General features: G+C 30.4%; 1 protein-coding gene across 28 annotated transcripts in view; it reads left to right on the forward strand.

The window, feature by feature from the left end:
* Positions 1–6,232, forward strand: part of LOC145249540 (uncharacterized) — a 917,547-nt gene extending 911,315 nt beyond the window's left edge. For all 28 annotated transcript variants that reach the window (XM_080111167.1, XM_080111174.1, XM_080111165.1 and 25 more), the window contains one exon: positions 5,956–6,232. The gene's annotated coding sequence lies outside the window, so the exon portion shown is untranslated. The remainder of the gene's footprint in view (positions 1–5,955) is intronic.
* The last annotated feature ends 6,045 nt before the right edge of the window (positions 6,233–12,277 follow it).

The following is a 12,277-nucleotide window of genomic DNA, read 5'->3' on the forward strand; positions in this document are numbered from 1 at the left end:
GCACGCCGAACAATAAACGAAGCCAAAAGGGAATCATGGAAGAATTTTGTGTCTAAAATCAATAACACCACCAAAGACAAAACTGTATGGAATATGATTCAGAAAATATCAGGAAAAAACACCAGTTCCCCTCTCAACCACCTCTGTGTAAACAATAGTAAAATAACTAAAAAAGAGGACATGGCAAACCTGCTTGCAGATACTATTGCAAATAATTCATCTTCTAAAAATTATGATAAAAAATTCCAGATCTTTAAACAGGAATCAGAAAAAACCAAACTGAACTTTAAAAGTAATAATGAGGAAGAATACAACAAACCTTTTACTATCCATGAACTAAAGGATTCATTAAAAAAAGCCAACAACACGGCTGAGGGACCTGATAAAATAACGTATGAATTTCTAAAACAACTACCAGATGAACCATTAAAGTATTTACTTTCTATTTATAATGACATCTGGCTCAATGGCAATCTTCCAGCCATATGGAAACAAGCCACAGTCATTCCTATACCAAAACCAGGAAAGGATGCATCTGACCCCTCCAATTATCGCCCCATAGCTCTAACAAGCTGTGTGTGTAAGATCATGGAGAGAATGGTCAACACCAGGTTAATTTGGTTTCTGGAAACAAATAAAATAATAACTAATTTTCAGTGTGGCTTCCGAAAACATCGTAGCACAACAGACCATTTAATTCGTTTAGAAACTTTCATCAGAAATTCATTTATACAAAAAAAGCATATGACTGCTATTTTCTTTGATCTTGAAAAGGCGTACGATACCACATGGAGGTATGGCATCATGAAAGATCTCAAAGAAGCTGGAGTGAAAGGAAGACTACCCATCTTCATCAACAACTTCATAAATAATAGACTATTCAATGTCCGTGTAGGAACATGCCTATCGGACATCAAAGAACAGGAAACGGGAGTTCCACAGGGAAGTATTTTGTCGGTAACATTATTCAGCCTAAAAATTAACAGTATTGTTGGATGCATAAACCAAGGCGTGGATTGCTCTCTATATGTTGATGATTTTTTAATTGCATATAGCTCAAGACATATCCATATAATTGAGCGTCAACTTCAACAATGCATTGACAAAATAAAAAAATGGACAACTAAGAATGGCTTCAAATTTTCCATTAACAAAACAAAATGTATGCACTTTTGTCAACTAAGAAAACTGCACCCAGATCCTCTTTTAAAACTAAATGATATTCCGATTCCTGTTGTAAATGAACATAAATTCTTAGGGTTAATACTAGACAAAAAACTTACATTCATCCCTCATATAAAACATCTTAAAAATAACTGTAATAAAACCCTACAGCTAATGCGGGTCATTGCCCACACAGATTGGGGAGCGGACAGACAAACCCTATTAAAGTTATATAGGTCACTAGTGCGATCGAAACTAGACTATGGTAGCTTCATTTACGGTGCCACCAGAAAGTCGTATATAAAGATATTGGACACCGTTCAACATCAGGGCCTCAGACTTGCGCTGGGAGCCTTCCGAACTTCCCCCATCGATAGTCTCTATGCAGAAGCCAATGAACCCCCATTATCAATTCGACGCGACAAACTAGCCTTGCAATACCTGACCAAAATTCTCTCTTGCCCAGAAAATCCTGCTTACAACTGCATTGCAAACTCACTAGATTACTCGCTCTATGATAGAGAAAAATCACAGCCAACAAATCCAACCTCTAACTGTACCTTCAATCCAAATTACCAAAATCTATATTACCAAAAAGTAAAAGCTATAAAACCTTTTGGGCTCCGTACAAAACCACTAGTAGAAGATGCAGGTATCGCAATCACCAATATCCATAATGTCAACCAACTAAGCCTTCCACCCTGGCTACTAAAATACCCTGAAATCATCCTTGAATTAAATAACCTCCCAAAAAATCAAACCCATCCACTAACCTATCAAGAAAAACTCCTTATCATTCAGGAAAAATACCCAAACCATCAGCACATATACACAGATGGGTCCAAAGACAGCAACAAAACCGGATGCGGAGTCGTATCCACTAACATTACCTTACAGAAGCGACTACCAGACCATGCCTCAATTTTTAGTGCCGAAGCCACAGCCTTAGATATGGCACTAGATCTCATCACTGACCTTACCCACAACAAATTTATAATTTTTTCAGACTCCCTATCGGTACTCGAATCCTTAAAGAATAAAAATTTAAATAACCCACTACTCATCAAACTGCTACAAAAAATACACTCTCTCACAAAACAAAAGTATCAAATTCTGCTGGATCCCCAGTCATTCTGGAATTCAGGGCAATGAAAAAGCTGACATAGCTGCCAAAAATGCTTTAAAACTCCTTAAAAGCAATATAAAAATTCCACATTCTGACTACAAACAACAAATAAATAATCTGATTATGAAGAAATGGCAAGAAAGATGGAATAACTGTTCAAATAATAAACTTTTCAAGATCAAGCCCACAATAGAAGAACGATTACCAGATGCCAGAAGATCACGTAGAGAGGAAGTGATTTTGTCCCGTATTCGCATAGGACATACGCACATAACCCACTCCTTCCTGCTAAAAAAAGAAGACCCTCCAGAATGTTTTGCATGCCAAGAACCTTTTACAGTAAAACACTTTCTTTTGGATTGTGGCGATCTCGCGCATATCTGGCAAAATTATTACCATGTCAACAATATGAAAGAACTATTTAAAAAAATAAACTCCAACAAAATAACATTTCTGAAAAAAGTAAATCTATATAAAAGAATATAACTTTAATTCAATCCAACTTTACACCCCACCCCCAAAAAAGGAAGGAAGCACATCACCTAATGATACAAAACGTCTGATTTGACTCACTGATTAAATTAAAATATCTATTCAAAAAAAAAAAAAAAAACTGAATTCGGCATTAAATAACCAAAAAAAAAAGAAGGTTGATATGCCGTAAAACCAAACCAAACCAAACCAAACCAAACTTAACATGAGGTAATGGAAAAACTCAAATTTGCTTCAAAATAGTTTTCTTTATAAAAAAAAAAAAAAATGAAAACTGCTTGATCAATTTTTTTGATTTTTGGTGCATGGTGTTTTCTTCCAATCATAGATTTTTATTTATTTATTTATTTTTTTTTTTTTTTCTTCTTTTTTTTTGAGGTGGGGAGTTCTGGACTAGCACCCATTTTTTAATAAAAATATGGTATTGAGATTATTTTCATCTTCACATATGGTAATAAAATTTGTAATTTTATCATGGCAGTGATATTTTATGACATCAGCAAAGGATAAGTGGAACACAAAAAAAAAATAATGCTGCTTGTATAATGGATGTTAAAAATATTAAATTTCAGGTAAAAACACTTATGTAATTATGTCATGTTGAAATTAGTAAAAAAAAAAAAAAAAAAAAAATGGCACTTCTGTATGACAGTTACATATTAGCATCAGAAACGAGTTATCGACCCCTATCCTTAGAGAACTGTCATCTAGCGGCTATTACATGACCCTCAAATATAAACAAGCGTTTACGATAACGCAAAAATATATAACGAAATAAATAACACAAAAATATGAAAAGCGAAACATTTATTGTATAAAAAATATATTAAAATATAATTTTAATATATTAATATAATTTTTTTTTCAATGAGTGATTCATAACTGAAAATAAAATAACAAATATAAAAACATGAAACAGTTATAGATTGTTTTTAGATTTTTTTTTTTTTTTTTTTTTTTTTTGCTAAGGTTGTATGAAAATCTAGCAAAATATAATTTAAAGAATATGAAACATTTATAAATTGTTTTTAGAATTTTATTTTTTTATTTTTTTTTTTTGCTAAGGTTGTATGAAAATCTAGCAAAATATAATTTAAAGAATATGAAACATTTATAAATTGTTTTTAGAATTTTTTTTTTTTTTTTGCTAAGGTTGTATAAAAATCTAGCAAAATATAATTTAAAGAATATGAAACATTTATAGAGGTTTTTTTTTGTTTTTTGTACAGAAAGATTGTATAAAAATATAATTTTAGTTTGCACTAACTTTTAGAAAAGGAAGATTTATCGACCCCTGACAAGCGAAATCTGTCGGCGGTTCTTGAAACTAAAGTACAAACATTCGCCTCTTGTAACTGTCCTGCATAAGTGTCAAAAAATTTTTTAAATTACAAAAAATAAAAGTAGAAAAATAATTACTAGTAAAAATATGTATGTAATTATCGAGTTGTATTGGCTAATGTCGGAGAGTCATTAAAATTGAAGTCTATGATTTTAACAGGACAATTGTAATCCGCCATTTTAAAATAGAAAATGGTGGCAGTTCTAGGAAAGAAACTTTGTTCATGGAATGTGTGCATAGCTGAACTAAAAATAATCAGTAATTGTCAAATCTGGAATTAAAGAAAATGGTTGTCAATTGAAAATTTGCTAACCCTAACAAAAAAAAAAAAAAAAAAAAAACTATATATATATAGTGGAACTGCTAGAATAAAATAAATTGGTTTCAGCTTGGCTTTTGTATTTTGAAATTTTTGTATCTTGAAAGCCATTTTACACGTAAATCCTTTAATCTATTCCAACCTCTATGAAAATATTCATTAAATTTTATATTAAAGGTGCAACCAGAATGAAATCAGAGCCAAATAGTACCTACATTAACCATTAATATCTGTAAATGAAGTAGATATTAGAACATGATGCAATAATAAATTTAAAAATAAATGCGGAATCCCTTCGTATGGGGGTCGTCTTTATTTAGTCTGAACATGCACGAGGTCACCAAAAATGGGGGAAAATTTTTTTTGTTTGCAGGGACAAAAATAAATTCCACATCAGGTTTTGTAAACAGTCTTTCATATCTAGAGGTTACATTATTTATTTATTTATATATATATATATATATATATATATATATATATATATATATATAGAGAGAGAGAGAGGAGTCTTTCTAAAAGTAAGGCCTGCTATTTTTAACTCAAAAACTAAAACGTTGAAGAGCTACAAAGACAGGAATGGTACCATTAAAACGAGTTACCGTTTGTGCTCCAGAATTTATTTTTATCAATGCGTTTTTGCCAGCCCCTTCTGATGCTTTAGTTGGAAAAGTTCAGAGCACACTTTGTCACCCACATCTCTGTTGCCATTTTGAAATTGACAAACCCATCTCTTAACTCTGCTGACACCAACTGTGTCAGCTTCATAAACGTTCGACAGGCACCAGTGAATGTCGACAGCTTCAATTTTTTCTGTATGGTGGAATTCGATGATTTATCTCTGCTTCTGATGCGCGTTCGTGATAGGGGTTGCTTTCCTAGAGTTACACACCGTCAGTTTCTATAGCCAGAACACACATTGACTACACAAACCTTTCTCACACCTGCATGCTCAGGCAAAAGCAACCACCACATGTCAGAAGACCTGCACAATAAAACATGTCTGTGGAAAATGGAGCCTACGTTATCACGAGAAAACGCCACCTAAAATCCAACAACATGAAAGGCATATTTAAAAACACCTGCACAGACATTCTCTCATTTCTGAGAGAGATCTAACTATACCTAAAATTTTAACATTAAGCCCTTCCAAAACACTTTCAATTTAAACGGATAACCTTGTCTCCATTAAAAAAAAACAAAAAACTAAACAAACACATTGAAACAAATAAATAAAACAAATCAAAACCATCTTCAGCATTAAATGACCTAACGAAGGTGAACATGCTAGTTAAATAAACCAACCAACTGTCAATTTCTATAACAGAGATGAAACTTTCAAGTTATGAATGCATAAGTTCAGTCATCACTTTAATACTATTTGCGATCCTCTTTGATCCATTTGGACAAAATAAAAAAAAAATAGGAAACCTTACTTTTGAAATGTCCTTTGTATATTATATATTTCTAAGCTAACTTTAAAAACAAAACCTTTTTTGTTTTCTTTTATTTCAGATTTGTGATTTATCTCCCCTGGCTTTTTTGTTGCCTCAGGATGGCCTTGACTTGCTCTTTCCTGATTTTGATTGCCTTCTGCTGTCATTTACCAACCAGTGCCTGTGATTGTGGTCTTTTGGTGTGGCGATCGTCGTCAGCCGCCTGTGTCATCTGTGTGACATTGGACGAGAAGAAGCCCAGCACGGTGGGGACAACAACAACAACCAAGAAATAAACAAACAAAAAAAGATTGCTATGAGATCAAAAGGTCAAAATATGACGTCTAACAACAAAGTACCAATATTATTTTATTTTTTTAAGGCAGAATTTTACGATCAACTGATAAAATAATTTATGGGTGGGATCAAGATGTGGGGAGGGGAGGGTCTGGCTCAAATGAAAAACAAGAAACAAATTTTGAAATTAAATCACTGACTGGGATGGGTTTTTAACGAAATAAAATTTTTAAAAAATTGGGAGCCAATCTTATTTATTTAAATTTTTATGTCAAAACAGTTAACAACTGAAGGTACATACCCAACAATTAAAGAAGGATCGACTAAAATGGATTTCAGTTAAAAAATGAAAAAACTGTTCAAGAAACGTCCTAATTTGATGGGATGTGGGAGGGGGTGGGTGCACTTCCTCAAAACTTAGATTATAATAATAATGTCATGTTTTATTTTTAACTTTTAATGTTTAAATCTGATTCTTATCCAATGATTTCAATTGCGATATATATATATTTTTTTTTTTAAATATTTATTTCTCTCTTTTGAGAGACAACTTGAGGTTACGGCTTCATTAAATGTCCGGCAGGGAAGGGTTGTTGTTAAAAGAAAAGAGTTCCGGCCCTCCCCCAGTTGTGTCGGTCAGTATTTTTAATATAAAAAAAAATTAGTTTTTATTTCGTGACATGCTTTATAGTTAAACATTTTTTAGTTGTTCCGATTGAAATAGATACACTCATTTTTAAACTAGTAAAATGAGGGGTAGTCAATTTCAAGAATTTTATCCAAAAAAAAAAAAAAAAAAAACTTATAGACCATTTAAGTCATGATTAAGAATTGAAAAAAAAAAAATTATCACGTTCTACTGGTTTTTATGTACATTTCAAATTTTTAAATATTTCTTTTATAATGAGGGTGGGTTAGAGGATATTTAATTGGTTGGCAAAGAGGGTGGGAGTAAGTGATCAGTTGATTTTTTTTTTTTTTTTTTTTTTTGTTCTCATTTAGAATTTGACTTTCTTTTCACCAAAAAAAATTTGAAATTTTATTACAAAGCAAGACACTATTTTTTAATCGGCCATATTTTATAAGGGGGGAAACAACTCAATTTGAACTATCGAGATCAATATCAGTCTTCTAATGGCTACAATTTACTATTAAAATCGCTAAAAATTGTAAAAAAATTATTTTCTATATATAAAAAAAAAAAAACTGCCTGATCAATTTACATGGTTTTTCTTTTTTGGAAATATGACATCTTTGTTCGATGACGGACACATACATCATAAAGATTTTTCTGTATTTAAGTCAAATTCTAAATGTGAACCCTTTTTTTTTTTTTTTTTTTCTTTTGCATCAGGGTATTAAGAGATTACAAATTAAAATGAACTTTTATTTTTATATTATGGTCAACTTTTCTTTTTGATAATTTTCTGTTGCTTTTTTTCAATGAAAAAATAAAATTTGGTGCTTTGTGTGTCATCAATATTTTCTAAGACTGACTGCAATTTGCAAACTTTTGATCCATAAAATTTTTATGTAAATAAAAAAGAAAACATGGGAAAAAAAGATGTGTATAAAAATTTTTAAAAATTGACTAAATGACAAATCACTGATTAACCTGTCAATTATTACAGCCTTTATTATTAAAAAAATTTAAATCCTCTCACTATCTTTTTCTTTTCTGCTTCTCCCAGGCTGTATCTCCTCCATTGTACTTGAATGGGGGAGGCATAGCATCAGTTATTCATTTGACACCCTTCATTGAGAACAACTAAGAAAGGTTGTATTATTTCTTTTTTTTTCTCTTCCTCTACCTGCATGTAACCGTGCAAGGCTCCCTCTTGTAAGCCCAACCTTTGTGCCATATCTGCCCTTGTGGGGAGACTGATAAATAAATTCACTCATTGATATTTTAGGCACATGCCTGCAGTGCCTCATGCATTAAAATTCTTTCGGTCTTTTTAGCCAAAATTTCTTCGTAAAAGCAAATTTTTATTCGGATAAATGAAAATATTCTTAAAATGGAAAATTTGATTTTTAAATATCGAAAACTTGTTTCAGATGCTGCCTTATTACAACTGGAACTAACACGTCTGGTTAAAAAAAAAAAAAAAAAAAAAGAAAAATCTTGCCTTTGGGCTACAATTAAAATGTAGTTTCTGTTTGGTTTCTGGAATCTATCATTCCAATTCCAAGCATTACCTCTCCGTTGAAAGTGGGGATGAATTTATAATTTGTTGCCTCAGCACACTCGTTCATGAAGACATTTTATTTTATGTGAAAAACAAATAAAATAAAATGTGAAAAACAAATTAAAAAAAATTTTTAACTTTGAAAAATATTTTGTTCAACTTCTGTGGTTTTGATTAACTGAGAAATTAAATTTTTTATGTTTAATCAGATTACTGTTCTCATATATATATATATATATATGTAATGAATGATGATTATGGAAATAAGGTTTTTCAACCTGTCAAAAACAGGCAAAAGTTATAACCCATTGATTTAAAATGAGTGCTTTATGCCAAATTATTGGTTGAATATGGTTATATATGTACTCATTTCTGCATTAAATCCCTACTCATCTCTGTGTATCGGATGAATACCATAATACTTAGTTTGCTGCATCTTATCATAAATGTCCATGAAAAATTTCTGACAGATCGGCCTAGGAATTTCCAAGAAAAGGTGAAATGGACAAACTGATTAAAAGAAATTTAACATAGATAATCCACAATGTGATGGGGAAACTTATTTAAATTTTAGATTATTTGAACTACTGTCCTTAAGTTTTATTCTCGCAATGTCTCAGTCAATGTAACCTTATTAAATTATATATATGTATATATATATATATTAAGAGGTATATTTGGTAAAAACCGAGGATAAAGAGTGCTCAATACGTTAGTAGAGCCAAATATGTTTTTTATTATTTCAACCTCGAGTGTATTAACTTAATTCATTACAAATTGTTTCAATAGACGGGATAAAGATTATCCGTCCATATCATAAGATGATTTAATCATCTGACAATATGGACGGATAATTTTTATCCTGTCTATTGAAACAATTTGTAATGAATTAAGTTTAATACACTCGAGGTTGAAATAATAAAAAAAACATTTATTTATATATATATTGCAATTATGAGAAGACTTATTTTTTTATCTTCATGATTAAAAGAGAGAAAAAAGGGGGGGGGGGCTACCTTACCTGTTAAAAGCTGGGCACTTGTACAGTTTAATCAAGATATTAAAAAATGAAAATATTGAAAAAACCTTATATTGTATGCACCCGTTTTGACATGAAGATCTCCGGAAAAAAAATTTAACTTAATTTGATCAAGTTTTTTTAGTTTTTTTCTTTGTTTTTTTTTTTTTTTGTTTTTTGTTTTTTTTACAGCGGAAAAACATGTTTTTATGAGAGCGCGTTGAAGGCAGACATTTTGGAATTTTTTAAAATTTTTGTTTGGAGTTTAGAAGCGCCACGGGAGATAACTTCATGTAAAGCGCTGACACTCCCTCCCTATCTTTAATACTAGCTTTTCTTCCTAAAAATCGAACCTTTTGTTCGGTATCATTGTTTTTTCACTGTAAAACAAAAACTACTTGGTGAAGTTAAGTGAAATTTTTTTTCGGAGAACTTCATTCCATAACGGATACATACAATATAAACTATTTTCAATATTTTCATTGTTTAATGTCTTGATTAAACTGTAAAAGTACCAAAAACTGAATCAAGAGATGTTATTTATATTTAAGGAGGAAACAGATACGAGGGCAACTAAATTTATGATCTATATATAATGCTGGAATATCCTAGAGGCTAATTTATATAAATTGAATCTAACAGCTACTTAGGAAGAATGACATTTTTTTTTTTTAAATACCTCTTTTTTGACGTTGACTTCTTCGTCTGTTAGTCAAAATATTTGAATGATTTGATTACCGAGAGCAGTAGCACTTCCATGTTGTATCTATGGATTTTTCTATTTGGATATATCATGATATCTGTCTTCACATATAAAACACACACACGTATAATCATTAGTATCCTAATTTATATATGTATATACATACAATACTGAGTATTCTAAAAAATATTTAAAAAAAAAAAAAACCTTTGTGTGTGTGTATTTTTTTTTTTTTTTTTTTTTCAACGCATCTTGGAATCACCATATATGGTATAGATGAGATTGTGTACACATGCATACCAAGAAAAAACTTATATATGTGTGTGTGTGAACACTGTGGTAAGTGATGCCACCATGAGTGATAAATATTTGTAAACAAAAATGGAGCACTTTGCAGCAGGTGGCAGTGCTTATAAAAGCATTGAGATTTCACTTGTTGACAGACAAATCTAATGAATCGATGACTGTTAACTAGACTATCATAATTTCGGTTCTGGCTTGAGACAGTTGACTGTCTAGCTATACAGAAGAGTTGTGATATAGCAAAACGGTCTGTCTGTGGATTTCTATCTATATAAATATGCACACACACATGTTGCCCATGTGGAGATATATTTACGAATTTGTCTTGAAAGGAAAGTTTAAAATAATATTTGCAATATGAAGATTAAGTAATTAAAAAAGAAAAAAACTATTACATGGTAGTTTGCTGTTGTTGCTGTATTCTTTACAGCTGTAAAATCGCAAATGGCTTTAACAAAGTGAAACAAATTTATTTAAAATTTTTAAAAGTACCAATAAAAATAATTTAAATGTTTAAATATTTTTTTAATCCAGTCTTGACTGAGATATTCTTTGTTTAATTTTGTTTTCGTTTCAGAAAACAAAAAAATAATCTATTCTAAAAAATAAAAAAATAAAAATAGAAAAACTTTGTTTCTTTACATTCTAATATATTTCAGTTATTTATGGACCTAACCAATATTTTCCCCTAGGAATCCTAGATGAGAACAGAAAAATTTCAACAGTGTTTTTAGATTCCGTAAAAACAAATTTCTATAACAGTCAAAAAATGACTTATATAGATTTTTGTATGGATCTTTTTTTTAGTTGTTTTTATTTAATGAAAGTAGAGCGGATTATATTTATATTGGATATACTGAAGCAATAGCATTAAAATCTAAAACTAATTCCTTGCAGGGATAAAAAAAAAAAAAAAAAAAAGCAAACGAAAGGAAACCTTATTTTAAGAGGGAGTTTATCTGCAAGAACTGTGATAGTATGACCCCCCCCCCCCAAAAAAAAACCTTTGACTTGACTGTTTATAGTAAATTGGTTGGATTGTTGTTTTCCCTCCCCTCTATCTAACATAGAAAAAAACAAAAAAAAAAACAATGCTCCTCTCAGCTGTGAAAATTGTATCATTTCATTAGGACTGATTTTAGGTCCTCTTTAAATTTAGATTGGCAAGAAAGGGAGATAATTCATCTCGATTTATTTTCATTTTTTTTTTAAATGCTTTTAACAATTTTTTTTTTTTTTAAGAGTTGATTTTTATTTACATAAACGGGTGTTTCCATTTGTTTTGAAATGGAATAAAGGAAAACACCTTTTTCATTAGAAGAAACAAAGAAAAACAACACTAGAAATACAATTTCAAAACATTTTTATTGCCACTCGGACTTAGGGTTCGTGATAAAAAAAATTGGTTAACTGCTCTAAAAAGCTAGGATTGCTCAGAAATGGTGATCAGTTTATGTTAAATTTACTATAAAACAGTTTTCTGACTCAAATCGGTTGGCCACCAATTGTACAGATTTAAGAACCTAAAGTAGACTTATTTTTTGCTTCATAATTTCATTTTAATGTATTTTTAATTTTTTCTTACTGTGAAAAATCTTATATCTCCCTTATTTTGCCACTCTAAATAAAAAGGGCTTGATTTTGTTCAATCGCCATTTTTTTTCTTTTTCTTTTTATAAAAGAATCTAATCTTTCTTTCGTACATGAACCATAACAATATAAAATGTAAGATTTTTGTTTTATTTATTCATTTATCCGTTTACGAGATTATAATTTAATTATTTATTTACACATTTTAATAAAAGCCATAACAACGTGAAAAAAAAATCGAAATTTACGAGTTACTTCCCTTTGTTTCTAACTCTGGAATCATATAGAGAAATTGAATATT

Source organism: Euprymna scolopes, chromosome 28 (genome assembly GCF_053919585.1).
Source record: "Euprymna scolopes isolate OS-2025 chromosome 28, ASM5391958v1, whole genome shotgun sequence".
NCBI lineage: Eukaryota > Metazoa > Mollusca > Cephalopoda > Sepiida > Sepiolidae > Euprymna > Euprymna scolopes.